Consider the following 25236-nt stretch of genomic DNA (forward strand, 5'->3'; position numbering starts at 1 on the left):
CCAACCTGGCCAACATGGCGAAATACTGTCTCTACTAAAAACACAAAAAAAATTTAGCCAGGCATGGTGGTGGGTGCCTGTAATCCCAGCTACTCAGGAGGCTGAGGCAAGAGCATCGCTTGAACCCAGGAGGTGGAGGTTGCAGTGAGCTGAGATGGTGCCACTGCACTCCAACCTGGGTGACAGAGTAGGACTCCATCTCAAAAAAGAAAAAAAAAAAAGTCTGTGTCCTAATATGTGCCAGACATCAAAGCGAGTATAAGATTAGAAAGTTGAGTGCTATGATTAGTGAAGTACATACTGACCTGGTGTATCTGGTCTCCACATATGTAGACTGGCATATTATTGGGTCATGAATTAGTAGAAATCAGTAGGGAAAAAAAGCTGCAGTGCTAGTGATACAGTTTTAGGACCTGTGCCTGCATCAGCTTATGTAGACCTCTTTAGTACTCCCTACTGTGTAGCAATATCAAAAAAACGTAGTCTGTCTATGTATGTGAATCTCCGTTGTCAGATTCGGTGTCCAGGAGAAAAGCTTGTGAACCTTTCATTTGATCTTAGGTTAATAGATAACAAATATATTTATCTTTTTTTTAAGTGTAGAAAGCTTTAGTTTGAGAGACATCCTTATCTTATTTCTAATAGGAAGATGGACAAGTATTAGCATATTTTGAACCCCAGTAGATACCAATCGACCATTTTACTCAATCTCTTTGGGAGCTCAAAAGATTTCTCTGAAATTCATGTCTTATACTAGTAACCTTATTATAATGTTTATATCATGCACTCTGAATTTATCATGTGTTTTATTTCTAGCTCTGCTCACTACTAAAATTGTGAATTCGAGCTCATTTACTACAGAAGTTTGATCTTCTATAAAATGTGATGGATAATAATAATGCATACCTCAGGGTAGAGTTTTCAGGAATGAGAATTTACTTAACGAATTTAGTTCAAAGCCTAGAATATATAAGCATTAGGAATGTTAACTCTAGTACAATTATTCTTTCTATTACTCATTTATTTATTTTTAGACAGGATCTTGCTCTGTCACCCTGGCTGGAGTGAAGTGGTGTAATCAAAGCTCACTGCAAACTCTGCCTCCTCTGAGCTCAAGTTATTCTCATGCCTCAGCCTCCCAAGTAGCTGGGACCACAGATGTGCATCACCACACTCATCTAATTTATGTAGTTTGTTTTTAGAGAGGGGGTTTTGCCATGTTGCCCAGGCTGGTCTTGAACTCCTTAGCTCAAGTGATCCACCTGCCTCAGCCTCCCAAAGTGCTGGGATTACAGAAGTGAGCCACCACTCCTGGCCCAACTATTATTTTTAAATAAAAATAAAATTTAAATGAATAAGGATATTTATCTAGTTACAAAACTAGTTTTACAATCAAGTTGTACTTCAATGTCATCCTTTAGGTTTTGAATTCACCACCAAAGATTTTCTTTTGTATTGCTTAGCTCTAAGTATTCCTCATCATTTTTACCTAATTTCTCCTTCTCAAATTATAATTTATTGTTCAAAATTATGTCATAAATAATAATAGTCAACAGAACATGACATAACTCTGTAATCCTTGGTGAAATAAACAGTATTTGTAGCCCTAATGTTTTGGATTAAAAGAATGAAGGCCAGGTTGTACACATGAAAACTATTTAAGCTTTTCTGTTATAGTATTAGATTTTAGTCTTTGAAGATAGAAACAAATCTATCACCCATGCCAACACAGGTCATGACATATATTGGGAACTCAGTAAATATTTCAAAAGAAATTTTGCCTCTGGATAATACATTAATTTTGGCAACCTAATGATTTCTGTAGATAGCTACACCATCAGATTGATGATGGACATTAGCAAAATCATTATTGTAGCTATAATTACTGTCTTCTCTGTAATATAATTCTACCATTAACTTTAAATTATTCTTAAATAAGGAATTTTATCTCTAAAAATTACTGAAGGAAAGATTTATAGGACAATGGCTGATGTGAATAACTATACAAATTAATAATGAAGAGTGTTTTTCCAGATACTTGGGTGGTCATATATTTCAGAGATAAAACGATATACATGTGGAAATATATATGCAATCATTTCCTCAAAAAGCGATTAGCTTGAAGTGGGCAACAATGTTATTCCATTGTAACTAGCATTTTGACACAAAATTAAGGATTAATGACTGCCCTTTATTTCTCAAAATAGTCCTAATCTGACTGTAATCCAGGGTTTGATATGGTTTGGCTGTGTCCACCCCCAAATCTCATCTTGAATTGTAACTCCCACAATTCCCGTGTGTTGTGGTAGGAACCCGGTGTGAGGCAATTGAATCATAGGGGTAGGTCTTTCCCATGCTGTTCTTGTCATAGTGAATAAGTCTCATGAGATCTGATGGTTTTAAAAACAGGAGTTTTCCTGAACAAGCTCTCTCTCTCTTTGCCTCTCACCACCCATGTAAGACGTGACTTGCCCCTCCTTGCCTTGCACCATGATTGTGAGGCCTCCCTAGCTATGTGGAACTGTAAGTCCATTAAACCTCTTTCTTTCATAAATTGCCCAGTCTCGGGTATGTCTTCATCAGTAGCATGAAAACGAGCTAATACAATAAGGACTGATTCTTTCTATTACTTGTAGTTGATTCTATGTGTGTGAATTAAACTGTAATTACTTTAATAATATTAGCAATAATTTTTGATTTCTAGAAATCTTTCTGTATTAAAATGGTTTTGAATATTGTATCTGATATTTTGAAACAGACAATTGAAAGAAAAAGATTATTTCTGCCCAAACATTCTAGTTCATTTCTAATATACAGACAAAAAAATTCCTTACAGTAGCATTACTTCTTTGAATCTTTTAAAAAATTTGCTGGAAATAGCTTTATCTATCCAACAGCTACGTAGAAGACACATATAGGGTTTTATACAGTGAATTTTTCTTTTTTCAAAAAGAATGGTGGAATTGTCTAACTCATTTCGCCTTCTAGCCTCTTTGGAAGACTAAGAAGAGGTGAGTAGTAATTTCTATGTTGGAGTTATAAAACATTTTATAGTACACACAGATGCTTTCTAAAAAATATCATGTGAAACATGATTTCCCCTCTGGGATTGTGGAGTCCCTGAGCAACTGAGAGAACAAGGTTAAAGTTAACTTATTCCCAACAAAATTATTACTGTTAATATGCTAATAATTTTATACACAGTAGCCACCATGCTCAAACAGAATAACACCAGAGTTAAGAGACCAGATGTCTTCTTTTAAAATATGACAATCTTTTAAAATATGTAAATTGGTCTTTTCTTTAACTATGCCTACTCTAAGCCACTGGTTTTGATGTTGCCAGCTCTGTAAAGACATGGAGGAAACTGAACCAGGGCCAAGAACTTCATGGGAAATGTGATTTCAAGAAATCTCTACTATAAAAAAAGTAAATATACAGTTTCTTCAACAGTTGAAAGCTCAACCTAAAATAATTGGAGAAGAGAAAGAAGCAAGTGACTCAAGAAAACCAGCTTCTAAGCGTATACTTTATACCAAGTCATGTATGTCTGAGTAGTAGGAGTGAGCCTTGAACCTCGTTCTCCCTCACAGTCTGTAACTTTTCACTAAGTACTTTGAGTTTTATCTTCAAAATCTCTTTCCAGTGCATTTGTCTGAAAACATCAAGTTAGAGAAGAATGAACTTTCTCCAGGATGAAAAGACTTTCAATTCACTCTTGTCTCCCTCCAATATTTTTACTTGATCCAGAGAGATATTTTAAAATGGAAATATAAATACTTCGCATCATGCTTTTTACTTAAAAGTATTCACCATCTTCCTATTGCTCCTAGGTAAAAATTAAAAATTTTTATTGTAGAACATGAGACCTTAACTAATCTGACCCCTGCCTCTCTTTACAGTTCTAGCCCATATCATTCTCTCTCATATCTTTTATTTCTTTTAAAAAAAAATTTCTTCACACAAACATGATTTCTCTCTTTATAAGAATTTGCACACACTCATTTGCTTCAAATACTCTTTCCTGTTTCCACTACATCATTTTTTGCTAGATAACAAAGTTGTCCCTTGGTATCCATGTGGAATTGGTTTCAGGAACTTCCTGCCCCCAGATACCAAAATCCATGGATGTTCAGGTTTCTAATATAAAATGGCATAGTACAGTATTTGCAGGTAACCATGTATGTTATATTTGCATATAATAATACTGAAGTAGATGATTTTAGTAATCTACTTTAAATCATCTCTATTTATAATAATACAATGTAAATGCTATGTGAATAGTCATTATAATGTATTTTTATTTGTATTTTTACTTGTTATACTGTTATTAATGTTTCCAAATATTTTTCATCCACGATTGGTTGAACCTGCAGACATGAAGGGCAGACTGAATATATGTATCTCATTTGCCATTTGCTCTGAAAATTTTCTTGAACACTGATATTATATCATGTACTTAATAGCACCTACTTGTTTCCTTTAACTATACTTTTAAAATAATTTACTTATAGATGCATTTGTGCAGTTGTTTGATTAGTATCACTCACTGCTCCACTCCGTAACAGAAGACACCATGTTTATTTTTTTCACTACTGTATCTGTTGTACTTTTCCTGGTGCCATCCATATAGTCAGCTCTCAGCTTATATATTTTAATGGAATGATTAAATAAGCAATTGAATGAATGAGTAAATAAACGAATTGTGTAAAATAAAATATCATTTGCAAACATTTAGTCCACTCTTTTTCATGAGTCTGGCTGTGGCTAAGAGATTATGAGTGATGTAACACTGTGCCAGTTCCAAGATAAGACCTCGAGAGACATAATGTCTCATATTCTTCTGTGTTCTGCCATCTGCCATGAGAAACATACACCAGGTAGTATAATCCCTGAATGTGCACACACATGAACTCAGTTTATCGCTTAGAGTCAAGATAGCTGTTCTGAGATGAGCTCAGATCTGAGTAGATCCAGAGCTGATCCACATGTGAGTGAGAGATCAATTCTTTGTATAGGCTGCTCAGTGTTTAAGACACTTGCAATAATAAGTGACTGATACATTTCTAAATATATAAACGTATTTGATTATGAATTACAGTGGGAAACAAGGCTATTCATTAAAGTTAGGCAAATATAGTACTTTAGCCTATTTGATATACATATATTTATATATAATTTATACATAAAGTAAAATTACGTTATATGTACTGTTTATTTTAATATATAAATAGTATATATTTAAATATATACTATTAAATATATATACTATATTAATATATACTATTTATATATTAATATATAACAATATATATTTAAATTTCCTCTTGCTGTTCAAGAAAATTGCTCTAATTCTCATTAAAATGCTTAATTAAACCTTATAAAAGACAAAATGGGTTGCATTATTTTATACTTATCAAGAATTTTGTTTTCCTTATTTTAATGTAATACTTTTTACAAGTTACAGCCATATTAAACTCAGTATTGCTTTATTCTTTTTCGCTAAAATTAGGCACTAGAAGTTGACTTTTGTAGATTCCTTGAAATTCTCAGTTCTATCTTCTAAACCACGTACCTATGCCTGGCAGAGAAATGTCTTTGAAACTTAAACTATGGCTGGATTTTATTTTTCTTGTTCCCTTCCAAGAACTGCAGAGAAATTGAAACAATAAGTTTATGTCTGCAGCACTCATTGTATTGCCATAGCGAATTTCTGTTGATTTCTCATGAGAAGACCAACTGTACAGTGGTTACCTGCAGGGCATGTGTTTCTAATGAATGGCAAGTGTGGGAAGCTTCAGTCATTAAAAACTCCAGACAGAATCTATTTCTAGGAGCACATGCTGATGCTCACCAGCAGTGGTGCATAATAGTAAAAAAAAAAAAAAAAACAAACAAAAAAAAAACAGGAATTACCTTTTTATAAATAGCATATACATTTCAAGTTTTCCAGAAAGGCATATTTTAGATTCCTTAGTATCTAAATACTATACCTCCTTAACATCTTATTAGTCTCTTTTCAAATTTCTTTGAACTGCAAGAAACATTAATGTTCATCTAATCCAGTTTTATCAACTGTGACTATAAAATGAAATTATCTGTGTACTTTCAACGTTTACTGATTCTCAGACTCACCCAAGACAGATTCTGATCATAAGGCCTGAGCAAGGATAGTTTTTAAAAAGCTCCCAGATTAATTTAAAGATACATTCATGTTTGAGATTGTTGATACTAGTCTAATACCTTTAATTTATAAAGGAGACTGAAGCCCAGAGAAGTAAGATGATTTACCCAAGGTGGCCAAGAAAGTAAGTATAATTGTTAGTAAGACCCAGTTTCACAGCACAATATTTTTTCTAATAGGGAAAAGGCTCCTCTTGATCTGCCTATATGCAAACCAGGATTTGACTCATATTTACTAATCATAGCATGTCTCCACATAACTGAGAGTTCATAAGCATGTCTGTTACATTTCTTTAGTATATGGTGAAGATTATGAAAAAGAAAATAGCAGAGAAGCAAGGAAAAGGTTGAAGAGGTAGGGTTTTTATAAATGTGAAGTAACGGTCACAACTATATGATTTCAAATAAAAAATAAGATTGTATGCAAAAAACAAATCTAAGCAAATATTGAATCTTCATTAGTACACTATTTACGTTGTAAATTAATCTCTTCTAGATTAACAATAGTAATTGCTGATGAAAGAGGATTAAACGTAAACATTGACAATTAACTGATACATTTTCTAAACTTCTTTTTCTTTCCAAAGGAGAATGTATTGTATTTAATGCAATATAATTCAATACATTTTACTATGGAACTTTGTGATTTTTGCATACTCAATGACACATACATATTTATCATAAGAGGGACTATGGACACTGACATCATAAGGAGAGTGAAGAACTCTGCGAATATTAAGGTGCTCACTGTTGAAAAGCAGTCATTAGCATTATTGGACAAATGAATCATCTTATTAAAGATGATAATGTTAATAATGCCATCAGAATTCAGTGTTGTCTGAGTCATATGACTGACTGGAAGGCTCAGAGTGTCTAAAAGTTCCCTTCTCTTTTTGTGACTTCTAAATGTATCTCTGGGAAAGCTGAGTCTGTGTTAATGCCTGCTTAATTGCAACAAGGTCATTTTTAATGAACAGAAGTTAATTAGGCCCAAATGTATTTATTTTGGTGCAAAGGGTGCTATCACAATTGAATAATCAGACTATTGGGCACAGAAAGAAAAAATTAGAAGTGTAACTCACTAACAATGTCAATCTAGTAGTTTTAATACAAGAAATACCACTGAGAGGAAAAAGAAAAAAATGAAAGGCCTAAAAATTATTCAAGGTGGAAGAAGAATAGAAATTTGCAGAATGAGCACAAGAAAATTATAAACTAGAAACAGAATATCTATAGTAATTAAAATGATTATGGAAGGCAATTGAATGTGAATGTTAAATACAGATTCCAAAACATCACTAAGAGAATGTTGATGTATTGATTAAACAGACACACACACACACACACACACACACACACACACACACACACACACGGTTGAAATAGTAACGCATTAGTAGTCTCAGCTAATCCATATGTTGGCCAAAAACCTTAATCTGAGTCAACTGAATTTTTTTGTTTGCTTATTATTATGTTAACAAGACTGCATTATCTGTTTCTCTTGACAATTAATCATTATTTTTCAGTTAAAATATCTTCATATTGACCTTTCAACTGTTCATTAAGGAATATGATGATCTGTTAGAAGTAAGGAACTAAACAGAGTGAAGACTGTTAATTTTATAATAATAGGTGTGAATATATGAACTTGTTTATTACTGGAGGTTGAACTATATAAAACTGCTCTTTATGTTAACAGTTGTCAATTATCTGCGATTCTGTGTGATTCATCACCTGAGATGAGATACTTGTGCTTGAGAGTAATGGAAATACACACAGATAAGTATCAAACATGAGATTTATTTTAAGAAGAGGCATCAGCATATGTCTTGAAAAAATAATTTCATAATAAGCTTTGTTCCACAGAAGTCTTGAGCATCTCCTTATAGCATTCAGCTCTGTTGATGGTAGTTTATCCAATTCCAGTGGTTTTCAGATCCATTTGAATGAGTACCTGGCATATTGTACCCTTTTTCTTCCTCTTACCTACTGTCCTCTAGAGTAATAAAAAGGTAACCTTTCCAGGACCCTTGCCTCATGATCTATTTGCCTTCACACACAGCCACATTTTCATGCTTGTTATTTTTCTATGAAATTTCAACTATGAATTCTTGAAGTCTGGTGTTTCACATATGTAAGGCAAAAGAATGTTTAAGAAGTCTACCTTTAAGTCAAAGTAGAAGTTTAGAAAAATTAAATTCACTCATCCACATTATATTTTATCAAAAATGTAATCTTAGATATTTGAAATTTAATTTAAGAAACATAATCTACCCCATGACTAATTTACAGCCTCTTTTAGGATTGGAATGCAGATGAGATGAGGGAATGGAATATGAAGATAGAATATGGAGGGTAGATTGGCCCAAAGAACTGAATAGATTAGTTTTTAACATTTAAAGAAGAAGATGTATATAAATGTAAAGATGACTTCTTGGAATAATAAAGAAGTCAGCAGACTAAATCAGTATAGTTTAATAAAAATTTCTAGTTGTTTTGTTTATGTTTTTAATATTAGCATGGGAAAAGTAAAATTATAGGTTGTAGTCAAACAAAGTACAGTCATGCATTGCCTAATGACAGGAATACTTTCTGAGAAATTTGTAATCAGATAATGTCATGATTATGTGAACATCAGAGAGTGTACTTACACAAACCTAGAAGGCATAGCCAATTACACCACTAGACTATGTGGTTTAGCCTATTGCTCCCAGGCTACAAACCTGTACAAGTTACTGTATTAAGTACTGTAGGCATTTGTAACACAATGATATGTATCTGCCAATCTAAACATAGAAAAGATGCAGTAAAAATACAATATTATCATCTTATGGGAGTACCCCATACATGTGTTATATGGTGCATGACTGTACATGGAATAGCATTTTCCCAGTAGCCTTAATGTGGGATTAACAAATCTCATTAACATCTACATATAGAGGTTTTAATTTCAATTAAAATTATTCAGAATTCTTTAATTACATTAATACAAAATTTTAATGATGTAATGTCCAATTAAGTAGTGTTGCTCTGAAATGCACCAGCAATGTATCTAATTAGTTTTACTCTAAACTCTATCACTGCAAGTATTTAAAACCATCCTATTCTGTGATTAAGTGGAAATAAAAGAAAAAAATATTTTCTTATATGAAGATGTTTAAAATAATTTAAAATTGGATTTAGGACCAGGAATATAGTGAGGTATAAGGCCATGAAACATAATTGCATTTCTAAATAAGAATTGCTCTAAGTTGGTTTATTTTGGTAAATTCAAGCATATCAATTAACTTTTTGTTAATAGTTTCCTCATATTTAAAATAAGTAGGAGAAAAAATTTTGAGTCCCTTATAGTTAATAAATTGTTACAATTATTCTAGTTACCTAGTAAGCTATTTCAAATGACTCAGTTCCTTTAACCAAGCATATATATTTTTTTCATTTTTATTGATACAAATTTGTCAAGAAATTATAACTATATTATGTAAAAAAATTTATTTATGACCTTTTATTGACCATTCTCAAGAGAATAACATATTGAGTTTCTTAGAAAAAGTCAACATTAATAGTAAATTAGGAAAGAAAATAATCAGTATAAATTTACCTAGCACGTTACTCTCTGCAGATATGTGATTATTTGTTGCTCTACAAAATAACAAGGTGACATTTATGACTCCTAAATCAATCGCATGTTAGAAAATAATTTTCGTTGTAAATCTAGATATAGAACAGGGCTGAATTCTCAAATGCATACTAAGACTTTGAAACTTTATCTAGTTATGTATTTTTTATTTACAACAAGAGATACAGTGTAGGGGCAAAGCATATATTTAAATCTAAAGTGTAGATTTTATACCTCTGTTAATACATGTGAATTCATGCATTTATAACATTTTTATCAAAGAGCCCTTATGACTAACACTCTGTGCGTGTCACTTTGGTGATATGACATATATTCTATCCTTACATGATAGTAAGAGACATAAGAAATATAATTGCATTTCAATGAAAAATAACACTCAAGTGACAAGGAGTTCCTATTGAAATAGGTGATAACATGTAAAGAAGGAGACAACACTGTTGGCAAAAATGACCAGGACAGACAAGATAAAGATTCTTGAACTTAGTCTTAAAGGATATGCATGCCTGAATAGGGGATAATAAGCAGAGTGCATGTTAAATGTAGGACATTGCTGCACAATGAATGTTTGAGTTTCCTCCAAAATTCATATGTCAAAATCTAATTCCCAGTGTGATGATATTTGGAGATGGAGCCTGTGAGAATTAATTAGATCTTGGTTGGGGCCTTCATGATTGGAATTAGTGCCTTTTTATAAAGGGAGCTAGCTCCCTTGCTCCTTCTGGCCATATGAGGACCCAGTGAAAACATGCTATCTATGGGCCAGAAAGTGGGCTCTCACCAGACCCTGAATCTGCTGAAACCTTGATCTTGTACTTCCCAGACTCCACAACTATGAGAAAGGAATTTCTGTTGTTTATAAGCAATCCAGTCTATAGTGTTTTGCTATACACGCCTGAAGGGACTGAGATAAACATTCTAGAAAGAACAAGCATTCAGAGGCAGAAAACTCCAAGATGGTGACATTTTAAATTAGTTAACAGTATAGACTTAGCTAGCCTGGTTTGGAATCATCACTTTGATGGTAATAATACGTGTGAACCCTGAAAGAGTCAATCCTTCAAGATGGATCCTGAGTGGCTGAGTGGGCCTAAATTCAAAATAGAGCCAAGCAGCCATTTGGTGACTGGAGGCCATATACATACACTATGTTCTGGGAAAATCCCCACGCCTCACCTAACTTTGGGACTTTCATAGCTACCTATTCTTGTTTGTGCAGCCTGAATCAATCAACAGACTGTGACCTGCATCTGCAATCAAAACTCAACAAGCATCAGCCAATCAGAACTAAACAATTTTGCATCCTTCATTTGCATAAGTAAACCAGAGTGAGAACCTGGGCAGAAACTTTCTCTATAAATAAAAACAGTCCTTCTCCTTGTTCTCTCGAATGCACCTTGTTTTGTACTGAAGGCTGCATTTTCCTGGTTTGCAAACTCTTCACCGAAATAAAGTCTTTTTACTTCTCTCTTTTTTTTTTTTAAGAAAATCCTCTTTAGTGGATTTGTTGATATATTATGGCATTGAGCAAGTTTTTTAACTTCAGTTTTCTCATCTTCACATTGGCAATAATAGTGTTTCCCTATTAATTGTTGTAACTATTTCATTGAGCAGCTTAGAGAGGTGTGCTTATGGAAAGTTTGAATTCTAGGCTAAAGGGCTTAATATTTCATAAAGACTGCCTATTGTTTGTTTTAGATGGAGTCTCGCTCTGTCGCCAGGCTGGAGTGCAGTGGCAGAATCTCGGCTCACTGCAACCTCTACCTCTCAAGTTCAAGTGATTCTCCTGCCTCAGCCTCCCGAGTAGCTGGGACTACAGGCGCAAGCCTCCATGCCCAGCTAATTTTTTATTTTTATTTCTTTTTTGGAGACGGAGTCTTGTTCTGCCGCCCAGGCTGGAGTGCAGTGGCGCGATCTCGCCTCACTGAAAGCTCCGCCTTCCGGTTTCAGGCCATTCTCCTGACTCAGCCTCCCGAGTGGCTGGAACTAGAGGCGTGAGCCACCGCGCCCGCCTAATTTTTTGTATTTTTAGTAGAGACGGGGTTTCACCGTGTTAGCCAGGATGGTCTCAATCTCCTGACTTCGTGATCCACCCGCCTCAGCCTCCCAAAGTGCTGGGATTACAGGCGTGAGCCACTGTGCCTGGCCCTAATTTTTGTGTTTTTAGTAGATATGGGGTTTCACCATGTTGGCCAGGATGGTCTCGATCTCTTAACCTAGTGATCTGCCCGCCTTGGCCTCCTAAAGTGCTGGGATTACAGGCAGGAGCCACTGCGCCCGGCCCCAAAGTGAAGGATGTTTCATATTAACTAGTCATTTTAATTTGGGGCAGTATATACAAGCCATTAAGATTGATTATAGCAGCAGGGGTAAAGGAAATAAAGTCATGAAATAGTTGAGAAATACTAATAAACAATAATCAACAGTGCTAGGCAATTGGGTATGGAAAACGTGAGAACAACTTAGAGTGAGGGCGGATTCCAAAATGTAGAATGAGAATGATGGAAAGAAAAGGCCTTGGACAGAAACAAGGAAGCCATAATGAGGAGCTAGTTTTGACAGCAAAATAAGAAGTTTAGTTTAAAATATTTTATTAGAAATGACAGCTAAATGGCAGCATATGTACCAATTTGATTTAGAGATACGTGTTTGTTGAAAGCCAAGTTACTTTCATCACATTTGTTGAAGTTTTGTTATAGACATGGGTTACTATCCACACAAAACTTAAAAAAAACCTCATTTTCAAGTGCTTACACTTTACACAGAGGAAACTGAGGGCAAGCAAGATGATTTACTAGCAGAGCTAGATCCTCTTAGCCACAAAACCTTAACTTTTTATTCCACCTTATGATTATGTGTGAAAAACAAGAGAAAATTATGAAAAACTATGAGAACAATTTCAAAGTATTAGAAAACATGAGCCCTTCATTCTTAAAGATAACTTCCTAGTCAAGTGTGCTTGTTGGTTTAAAGAAAAGAAGATTTAAAAAGTTAATATAAGGAAGCAATTTCTAAAACTTCATGTTATTTAAGTAAACAATTTATAACATATATTTATATCAAACGCTTTATTCTTTATAGGAAGAAACTTAAAATATTTAGATAAATCTGGAATTATAAATAAATCTATTAAGTGGAATAAAGAGTTAAAATGGTCCCACTTCCAAACATACATCTGTATGTGCAAACAAAGGCAATGCTTAAAATCTCAGTGGAGTAATGGGACACCTGATTTTGTAGCTCTGTGCCTAGGTCTGCTCATGGATATATTTAAGAAGTTCTGCAGGTGATTGTTACTCTCCAAGAGTATTAAGAATCATCTATCCCCAGCTACTCAGGAAGCTGAGGCAGGATAATTGCTTGAACCCAGGAGGCAGAGGTTGCATTGAGCTGAGATCACACCGCTGCACTCCAGCCTGGGCAATAGAGCGAGACTCCGTCTAAAAAAAAAGAAAAAAAAAGAAAAAATCATCTATCCTATAAAGATTGAAGACTCCAGGCTGGGCGCGGTGGCTCACACTTGTAATCCCAGCACTTTGGGAGGCCGAGGTGGGTGGATCACGAGGTCAGGAGATCAAGACCACGGTGAAACCCCATCTCTACTAAAAATACAAAAAATTAGCCAGGCGTGGTGGTGGGCACCTGTAATCCCAGCTACTTGGAGAGGCTGAGGCAGGAGAATGACGTGAACCCGGGAGGCAGAGCTTGCAGTGAGCCGAGATCGCGCCACTGCACTCCAGCCTGGGTGACAGAGCGTGACTCTGTCCCAAAAAAAAAAAAAAAAAAAAAAAAAAAAAAAAAAAAAAAAAAGATTGAAGACTCCCAGATAATCTAGCTATCTAATAGACTCTTATTGAGTCCATATTGGAATGACTATTGTGTGGCAGGCAGAGACCTTATTCCTCAATGCATGGTCCAGCACCATGGTTACTAAGGTTTCATTTAGAATTTGTTAGAAAGCCTGGAGCCCGCTAATTAGGCTACAAAATGCTAAGCTCATCAAGCTTCTGGCTCTGTGTGGAATCTTAACATTTGTCTCCTTGAAATCCAATCTTTTCATAAATTTTATTTCCCCAGTTATTCTTTAAGTCAACCCCTAAGGAATAAAAACTCCTCACTAAACCTATGGTCTATGTTTTTACAATATCTATCCATTTGCACTTCCCTTCTCAAATATTTCCATTCTTTCCTCTGACACCTTTCTTATGTGATTAATCTCTTCATCTTCCCCACCCCAGGGAGTATGCTGGGACTCTAAAAAGAGGGAGTCCACAAAAGGTGAGTTGATAATCCCTCAGAGGCTCCACTCCTGAGGAACCACACAGACACTACAAGGATAGACAGTTACTACAGAGATATGTGTAAGACCCATGTGGTCTCACAGAGTTGCCTTGGCACCCCTGTGTCCCCAGGGGAAGTTCCTAGCCTAGGGTGGTGGTCAGTTACTATGTAGGTAACCATGAGAAAGCATTGCAGAGGAGAATGGGAAGCACAAAGGCCCTGAGGCAGAACCATACCTACCAGCCCTGCAGATTCAACAGTAAAGAGGCCAGTGTGCCCGGGGCACATTTAGATGCATTGTCCACACTAAAGGAAACTCTAGAGGCATGGGAAAGTGATTCTTGGTGGAAAGAGGCAGATGCAGAATCAGAAATTGACCATAAGCACAGAGCAATTCAGGGAAGGCATTTTTCTGGAGGAAACTTTGGGAGCCCAAGATTCTAGAAGTCTATGGATTTCATGGATTTAGTAGTTTCAGTTATACTTACAGCAGTATTACAATTTTTACATAATTTACTCAAAGGCACAGCTACTTACAGCAAAGGATATACTTTATTGGAAAGTAGATGTGGCTCTGGTAAGATGATAGTTTTTTGTAGCCAGAGCCAAGTAATATTCTGACTAACTGGAGGAGGCACAGACACTAGGGAAGTTTGGTCATTAACACTTAGCCCCAGCCTCTGCCCTACAGGTCTCATTGGCTTTTAAGGCAGAGGTTGAAGTTACTTTGTAACTGCCACAGTCGTCCATACCTAACTTCCAGGTCTCAGGGGTCAGATTTCCAGCCAGACCTTAGAAGAGCTTTTCAGGTTAATAAAGGATCCCTGAAGTGATACCAGTGCCTTCTCATCTGCATGTCTGCCGTGTCCCCCTATGCAGATTGCACTGCCTTCTATGCCAGGTTTTTAGTGAGGGGCCTTTATGGTTTATATCTAGAATTCACGGCTCTAAGAAAAACATTGAAAAAATGGAAAATGAACGTTCCTCCTTGGGGTTTTAACAGTTTTAATTTAAATAGAGTGTCACGAAAATTTCAAAAGCAATTATCTCTGTTCTGTTGTTTAGCCATGTTTTATCATTCAAGTCTAAAATAATGAGGCCAAAGAGTCTCTTGCAGATTTCCCAGGACCCTCATCCAACACAAGTCCCTAAACTCTATCTAGAATTTTTAGATAGCAAGAAAGTCAGGCTGTCTCCAGGCAGTCCCTTTGTGTTGGCTAAACAGAATGCAGCCACTTTGGAGTTGAGGATTGGGCTTAAAGAACTAACAAGGGGAGGTGGGAACAAAACAATAGTACAGCCTCAGTTAGAAGTGAAGTATGCAGAGGTGAAGAAAAAGGAAGAGTTATCTTGTCTGTAGGAAAAATAAACTATACTCTGTACTCCCTACACTATCCTTTCACTCTCAATACTTCACTTCTGACACCAGATGTATAGGGTTTTTCTCACAGCATCAATCCTCCTACCAGCCATGCAGACTCAACGGTAAAATTAAATTAAATTGTAAGATGCCAGCTCCATCTCTTACAATTCAATTTTGATGGCAATCAGAGTTAGTGCAGACCCCACAGGTTAAGCACTCAGTCTTACAAGATGCCTCCTCTCCCACTTCAAGTCCCAGTTACAAGTAGTGGTGTATTTGTTAGTTCTTGTATTGCTATGAAGAAATACCTGAGGCTGGGTAATTTATAAAGAAAAGAGGTTTAATTGGCTCACAGCTCTGCAGGCTGTACAGGAAGCACAGCAGATTCTGGGGAGGCCTCAGGAAACTTACAATTATGGTAGAAGGTTGAGGGGAAGCAGGGACATCTTACATGCCTGGAGCAGGAGGAAGAGAGGTGAGAGCTGCCACACACTTTCAAACAACCAGGTATCATGAGAACTCTATTATGGTGACGTGGTTTGACTGTGTTGCCACCTAAATCTTATCTTGAATTTCCATGTGTTGTGGGAGGGACTCAGCGGAAGGTAATTGAATCATGGGGCAGATATTTCCCATGCTGTTCTCATGATAGTGAATAAGTCTCGGGAGATCTGATGGTTTTAAAAAGGGGAGTTTCCCTGCACAAGCTCTCTTCTCTTGTCTGCCACCATGTGAGATGTGCCTTTCACCTTCTGCCCCAGTTGTGAGGCATTGATAGCCATGAGGAATGGTAAGTCCAATAAACCTCTTTTTTTTTTGTAAATTGTCCAGTCTTGGGTATGTCTTTATCAGTAGCATGAAAACAGACTAATACACACAGGAAGAGAACCAAAGGGGAAATTTGCCTCCATGATCTAATTACCTCCCACCAGTCTCCAATTCCAACACTGGGGTTTACAATTTGACATGATATTTGGGTGGTGACACAGATTCAAACCATATTAATAGATTTGCAGATTATCCACAACTTCTGTCTAAGTTGGCTACAAATCAGAGTTGCCTGGGATCTTCTTCTCATACTCAATAATTTGCTAGGGCATCTCACAAAGCTCAGAGAAATACTTACATACATTCATTGGTTTATTATAAAGAATTTTACTAAGAATATAGGTGAACAGCCAGATAAAGAGATTAATAGGGCAGTATACCACCCTCCAGGCACCACAACCTAGAAGCTCTCCAAATTCTGTGCTTCTTAGTTTTTATGGAGGTTTCATTAGGTCAACATGATTGACTGAATCATTGGCCATTGCGATCAACTCAACCTTCATCCCTTCTTTCCTCCCCAGAGGTGAGGGGAAGGAGGGTGACACTTCCAATCCTCTAATTACACAGGTGGTTCCCTTGACAACCAGCCCCCATCCTAAGGCTATCCAGGAGCTTCCAGTCAGGAGCCAACTCATTAGCATTAGGGGCTGTGTATTAGGAAGTGAAAATAACACCAAAGTTATTATAAATCAAAATATCACATATTCCACATTTTTTCATTTGCCTTTTTGTAGTACATGTTGGTATCATTTCTGAGCAATCAAAGATTATAGGTAGAGGGAAAGACATTGACATGTAATGCAAAAAACATGAAGTCTTACATTGTTTAACCTGCAATTTTTCTATCACTTGATTTAGGGTTTTGCTATTTTTATAAAGGCAGTCTCGAATACCCTGTACATTATATTCACAATACTAAAAACCGTTCCCAGACACATTTTCATCACATTTGTCCCCCTTGATGATTTCAGTGGAGGGAATATAATACATTTAGTTAGCACTTTACTGGAGAGCTATTTAGGGTGAACGTAGAAGGTATGTATAATATGCTAACCAGCATGATTAGACATACTTTAAAAGTTATTAAGCATTACATCAATCATTTGATTACAGACTAAATAAAGAATGAGATGTGCACACAACACATTTTCTTTTTTTTTTAATTCAATCTGTGTATATATGTTCTATATTGTTACCTTTGGCAAGATTCTTAACATGTCTGAAAAGTCCTGTGAATATTTGCCTATTTAGATGTTACGCATCTATTAATTGTAACTAATTTTAAAAATAAGAGTATTAGTGATTGCATCTCATGTCATGTAGTGTTTGGCATGTGGTAGGTTACTTAACAAATGTATCTTGTTTACATGGAGAAATGTATAAATAACATGATTTTTAGTTGAAAGATATCTGGCAGAAACCTGGGAACCAAACACATACTTAATCAAGGTAAATTTTTTAAATCAAACATATTCTAATTCATGTTTCATTAAAAAGATTATATAAATATGGCAAAATATATGTTAAATTAAATGATGTTATATATATATTGTATGTATGCTTTGCTAGTGATTAAAAATAAACTTAACTAAAACTTATTGTGATCCTATTATGTATGGGATATTTACATGTCACATTTACTCTTCACAGCATTCTTTGTCCACATATAACAAGTAAGAAAAATTGAGGCTCAAGTATGTCAAGAGACTTTTATAAGGTCATTGAATTTATAAAAGGGTGAGCTAGGATATGAGCCCAGTTTGCTCAGATGTCAAGTTAATGACATTGTATTGATGTCAAAATGCTTTTGATTTTTCACAAAGCAACATGGATAAAATGCAACACAAGAATGCCATATGATGCCGGGCATGGTGGCTCACACCTGTAATCCCAGCATTTTGGGTGACTGAGGCAGGCAGATCACTTCAGGTCAGGAGTTCAAGACCAGCCTGGCAAACGTGGTGAAACCCCATCTCTACTAAAAATACAAAAATTAGCCAGGTGTGGTGGTGGGCACCTGTAATCCCAGCTACCTGGGAGGCTGAGGCAGGAGAATTGCTTGAGCCTAGGGAGGCGGAAGTTGCAGCTCTGAGCCAAGATCATGACACTGCACTCCAGCCTGGAGTCTCAAAAAAACAAACAACAACTCAAAAAAACAAACAAACAACAACAACAAAAGAATGCATAGCCTTAGTGGATTCACACTGGGAATGCATCGTAGGTATAGATTACCCAAGACTTATATATACCTGTTTAATTGGGAACAAGCTCACACATTAACTAAACATTTCTAACTCTCATATCTAATTTCAAAGAAGTTTAACTGTATCTATTCTCATATAATATTAATGAAATAGACAATAATTAATCTAACAAATCTTTGTGGAGTTCCTATCAATTATATGCATAAACTGAGAATACACCACCAAATGAAACATGGTTTCTGGGTTCAAGGACCTCATGGGCCACAATGAAGACGGATGGTATGCAAATTTTCCTAATAAATTTCACATAAAAGATTAGGTAACTAGATAAATAGATCAACAGATCAATAGATAGATGAAGGTAAAATAATACAAATGTAAGTATTTTATTTCCATGTATACATAAATATATTTCATAGATAATCACGTCATTCCAACCTTACTGAGTTTCCTAATCAATCATACCTAACATAATTTAATGTTATACATTTGGTATTTTCATCTGTTTGGTGAAACTATTCGAAGTATTTTTAACTATTAGCCCTTGAATTCATCACATAGGAAGCAACTGCTTTTGTTTTATTTCTAATTGACACATACCATTGCCATCTTTATGGAGAAACATTTTGGTTCTAAACTGATATTGAATTCATTATTATCATAACCCAATATTTTTAAGCAATATTTGCTTCAAGATTGCTAAAACCTTTTCACAAGTCACACTTTATAACCCTTCAATATTTTAAAAATTCCCAAACTGGAAGCATCACGCTACCTGACTTCAAACTATACTACAAACCTACAGTAACCAAAACAGCATGGTACTGGTACCACAACAGAGACATAGATCAATGGAACAGAACAGAGCCCTCAGAAATAATGCTGCATATCTACAACTATCTGATATTTGACAAACCTGACAAAAACAAGAAATGGGGAAAGGATTCCCTATTTAATAAATGGTGCTGGGAAAACTGGCTAGCCATATGTAGAAAGCTGAAACTGGGTCCCTTCCTTACACCTTATACAAAAATTCATTCAAGATGGATTAAAGACTTACATGTTAGACCTAAAACCATAAAAACCCTAGAAGAAAACCTAGGCAATACCATTCAGGACATAGGCATGGGCAAGGACTTCATGTCTAAAACACCAAAAGCAATGGCAACAAAAGCCAAAATTGACAAATGGGATCTAATTAAACTAAAGAGCTTCTGCACAGCAAAAGAAACTACCATCAGAGTGAACAGGCAACCTACAAAATGGGAGAAAATTTTCGCAACCTGCTCATCTGACAAAGGGCTAATATCCAGAATCTACAATGAACTCAAACAAATTTACAAGAAAAAAACAAACAACCCCATCAACAAGTGGGCGAAGGACATGAACAGACAATTCTCAAAAGAAGACATTTATGCAGCCAAAAAACACATGAAAAAATGCTCATCATCACTGGCCATCAGAGAAATGCAAATCAAAACCAAAATGAGATACCATCTCACACCAGTTAGAATGGTCATCATTAAAAAGTCAGGAAACAACAGGTGCTGGAGAGGATGTGGAGAAATAGGAACACTTTTACACTGTTGGTGGGAATGTAAACTAGTTCAACCATTGTGGAAGTCAGTGTGGCGATTCCTCAGGGATCTAGAACTAGAAATACCATTTGACCTGGCCATCCCATTACTGGGTATATACCCAAAGGACTATAAATCATGCTGCTATAAAGACACATGCACACGTATGTTTATTGCGGCACTATTCACAATAGCAAAGACTTGGAACCAACCCAAATGTCCAACAACGATAGACTGGATTAAGAAAATGTGGCACATATACACCATGGAATACTATGCAGCCATAAAAAATGATGAGTTCATGTCCTTTGTAGGGACACGGATGAAACTGGAAACCATCATTCTCAGTAAACTATCGCAAGGACAAAAAACCAAAGACCACATGTTCTCACTCATAGGTGGGAATTGAACAATGAGAACTCATGGACACAGGAAGGGGAACATCACACTGCGGGGACTGTTGTGGGGTGGGGGGAGGTGGGAAGGACAGCATTAGGAGATATACCTAATGCTAAATGACGAGTTAATGGGTGCAGCACACCAACATGGCACATGGATACATATGTAACAAACCTGCACATTGTGCACATGTACCCTAAAACCTAAAGTATAATAATAAAAAAAAACTATGCAGCAACATGGAAAATTATAATACAGTGTTATCTGAAGAATGTATATCCAGTTGCATGTATATATGGATAACAATCCACAGGATATTGTCTGGTATGATAATAAATGTATGGGTAAATTAAAAAAATAAATAAAGTCTAAATTTCAATTGTGCTAAAAAAAAGAAAGAAAGAAAGAAAATTCCCTACTGCTGAAAATAATTAAACCAGAAACATTTGTATTACCTCAGGGTACTCTCTACCTTAATGCTAACCACCTAGAGGTTTATGATTCTAAAGAAAAAAAAAACTTCATTTCATTTAGGTATTCTGGTGTGTTTGTTCTTTGTTATCGATTCTTTACAAATGTATTTGGTTAATGCCTTGGCACTGCCCTATTGGTAGATAATTGTTAGAGATAACACTTACATAACTCAAGTATAATATTTTAGCTTTAATCCAAAGAGATAATATAACTGATTTGCTTTCAAACAGATACCCGTTTTATGGCTTTTCCAGTGGTGGAGATGGTTTAGCAGCAACAATTCCCTACCATTGTACCAGTTTCTTTTTTGTAGGTTTGTAAGTGTGCAAGCAAAATAAATATGAAAACAGAAATTGTGGTTGTGAAATACTTTGTCTTCAGATTGGTCTGGCTCATACATGGATTGAACCTCAGTTAGGGCAGCACCATCTTTTACGAAATTCACTGTGACAGTATCACGTCTTAAGTAACCATATCCCCAAGATATTTCATTTCTCTTGAGCCCTGCATATCCTGAGGATCTAGTCATTATCCACCAGTCTGTTTATACAGGTTCTTGAGCAAATGTTTATGTAATCATGCATTTGTATTGAGAATTATTGGAAAGCCATGAAAGTAGAAAAACCATTTCGAAGATAATTGTGATCATTCAGAGGAGAGATAGCAAAAGCCTCCCTGTCTTAGTTTGTGCTGCTATAAGAATATGCTTGATACTGGGTAATTCCTGAAAGACAGAAATTTTTTTCTGACAACTCCAGAGGCTGGGAAGTTTAAGATCAAGGTGCCAGCAGGTTCAGTACCTGGTTAGGGATGCTGTCTGCATCCAAGGTAACATCACCTATCATTGGGGAGCCACTTGATCTCCTTCCCTTGGTGACAAGCAAAAATATCTAGAGAATCATACGGCAATAAATAAAAATGCAATTATTTCTCAGGAAATACTGCTTTAAAGGTAATTTGAAATATTGTTGCGACTTTGAAGAGAAGAGCATGAAGACAAATTATTCTATGTGGGAGGTTTGCTACACAGCAAATGAGAGCACAGATACTTTTAAGATGAAGGATAATCCTTCAATAATGAAGAGCTACTTCTATGGGGCACTAAAAGATTATCTATCTATCTATCTATCTACCTACCTACCTACCTACCTATCTATCATCTATCTATCATCTATGTATCTATGTATCTATCTATCATCTATATATCTATGTATCTATGTATCTATCTACCTATCATCTATCATCTATGTACCTATCTATCATCTGTCTATCATCCATCCACCTATCATCTATCTATAATTTATCATCTATCTATCTATCATCTATCTATAAATCTATCTATCTATCTATATCAGAGGCACAAAACATCTCAGTAGTAAACAACTTAACAACTTCTATAAATACTCTATATTAGAAGAAAATTGTACACATATAGCCACTGGTGGAGGGCCTACATGACATAAATTTTTTAAAAGAAAAATATATTGAACAAATATTATATATAACGAGAAGGTATTGTTTTCCTATCTAGTGCTAGAGACATTCTATAGATTTTATGTTGTCAAAATATATAGATATAATTTCATATTTAGTATGAGTCATATTTTGGATAATATACTATAATCAGACATTATATCTTAGTTTAACAAGAAACTTCTTTTATGTTAGCTGATGGGTTTTATATATTAGACAATGCTTTGTAAAATGCTAAAATAGTAGATCTATTTCCATACCCTGAAGGTCAGTAATTTGAACTTAGTAGGATAAATTGAGGGAAGATGTTGTAGAGCTAAGAATGCTCTATGGAACATCCTATATATCTGATTCTCTGAGATCCACCTGGTAACAGCAGTTTTTGAGCCAGAGAAGTAAAAGTATGCTGTAGACATGTCGTTAAGGCTAACATATGACTATTTTTGAATGATTTTAAAGCCATTTCAAATCACTTCAAAAGTGAATCTGAAGTTCTTTTGCTGACATTAAGATAGATTGATGGTCATACCTTTGGACATATAAGTGAATGCAAATTCGAGAGGTCATTTGAAATCTCACTTTCAAAATAGGTACAGCAATAGCTATCTTGCAGTTTTTACTTTTAACGATTCATCAGTAATCAGTACTATTTTTTTTTACTATGATGATCTAAGGTTGACTTTCTTCCTTCTTTCCTTCCTTCCCATTTGCCTTTATTTGCTCTTTCCTTATCTGGCTTTTTTTTTCTTCTATCATCTTCCACACTTTAGTAAATGATAATGATTAATTCTAAAAAGATCCAGATGGAAATTCCTGTGAACAAAGAGTGGTAGGTTGCATGATGCTTTTCCTACAACCACCCCCACCCACAAATGGGCATGGCCTCGTCCCTGAAACCTGTTAATATGTTTACCTTGCATGCCGAAAGGGGCTTTGCAGAGATAATTAAGGTAAAGGTCGTGAGATGGGAGGATTATCCTGAAGTATCCTGGTGGGCCCAGCATAGACACTAGGGTTTATGTAAGAGGGAGGCAAGAAGCTCAAGTCAGAGAGAAAAAGATACGACGACGAAAGCAGAGGCTGGACTGCTAGGAGGAAGGAAGGCTTACAAGGGCAAGAATGCAGGAAGCCTCTAGAAGCAGAAAAAGGCAAGGAAACAGATTTTCTCCTGCAGGCTCCAGAAGAACCTGGCCCTGTGAAAACCTTGATTTTAGAACTTCTCACTTCCAGAATTGTAACATAATCTGTTTGTGTTGTTTTAAGCTGAAAAAGTGTGACAATTTGTTAGGGCAGCAACAGGAAAGTAATACTGGGAACAGCATATGAAACTGCATGAAAGTGTCGACCTTAGTAATGGGACATGTGAAGAAATGTAGCTAGAACATCAAATGGATGCACAAAAATACCAAGTTCTTAGGCACAATTTGCTCCATTTTTTTTTTTTTTTTGACCTGGTTAGGTACCTCTGCTTTGGGTTCTCATATGCAATTTTCAGACCTGTTTTATTTAACTGATTATTTTTGTTTCCTCTGATCTGTAAATTTACTGTGGACAAAGATCAGTGTTGTTTTGCTCACTGGTAGATTTCTGGCAACCAGCACAGGTCCTCAATTATGATATTCATTAACGATTGAAATGACTTATAAGTAGTTTGTTCTCAGAGTGGGGTCCAAATATTTATATGACATATTTGACATACAAAAATGTCCCAGCACTTTGGGAGGCCAAGGCGGGCGGATCATGAGGTCAGTAGATCAAGACCATCCTGGCTAACATGGTGAAAATCCATCTCTACTAAAAATACAAAAAAAGGGTGGGGCGTGGTAGCAGGCGCCTGTAGTTCCAGCTACTCAGGAGGCTGAGGCAGGAGAATGGCGTGAACCCAGGAGGCGGAGGGTGCAGTGAGCCGAGATCGCACCACTGCACTCCAGCCGGGGTGACAGAGCAAGACTCTGTCTCAAAAAAAAAAAAAAAAAAAAAAAGAATACAATTATCCAGTCTCCTTTGGACAGTAAGATTATTAACGATATAGGAATTCAGATTTAGACTCAGAAATGGAGTCTCAGCAGGAGATATGAAGACTTGGGAAATGTAAGTGTATGGAGAAAACAATTTTAAATTCAGGGACACCATTCATAGAAAACCTGATTTTTAAATATTTTATGAATAAAATCAATTTTACTTTATTATAGCATAAATATAAATTTCTAAATGGCAGTAGTCAACAAGCCAACATATTAGACTTATATTTTCCATATGTTAGAAAATATTTTTATATAAGCATAGATCACTATGGGCACAGTTATTTGCCACTTTTTATACATTTATTTTTCTTTGCATACCTTTCATAGCTCTAGATTTCTCTGGATTTTTTTATTCCTCGTCTTTAACTCATAAGCACTAAATGTTTCTAATGTGGTCTAAGGTAGTTGTCATATTATGGTTTACAAACACGGCTACAAGTTATAGAACTAATAGACACATAGAAATCTATGGAACTCATTCATGTTAAGTGGACTTTTTGCTTCATTTTTTGTGTATACAACCTGGACTGCATGCAGCTCCATTAGCTTCTTGAGTCCTACATAAAAGACATCTTTAAAATATTTCTGAAAAGATAAACATTTCTAAAAGTCTTAAAGCAAATACTTTTTTGAAAGCATACTAATTAATTAGTAAAAATACATCAAAATTTATGCATGTAAAAGCAAATATACTTTAAATATGATATAAAAAGAAAAGTGCTTGTTTCTAAATTTATGCAGTATTTTTAAGATTTAATTCATATATTGGTATTCAAATATGGGATGGAAAGTT

This window comes from Symphalangus syndactylus, chromosome 16, assembly GCF_028878055.3.
Source record: "Symphalangus syndactylus isolate Jambi chromosome 16, NHGRI_mSymSyn1-v2.1_pri, whole genome shotgun sequence".
Classification (NCBI taxonomy): Eukaryota; Metazoa; Chordata; class Mammalia; order Primates; family Hylobatidae; genus Symphalangus; species Symphalangus syndactylus.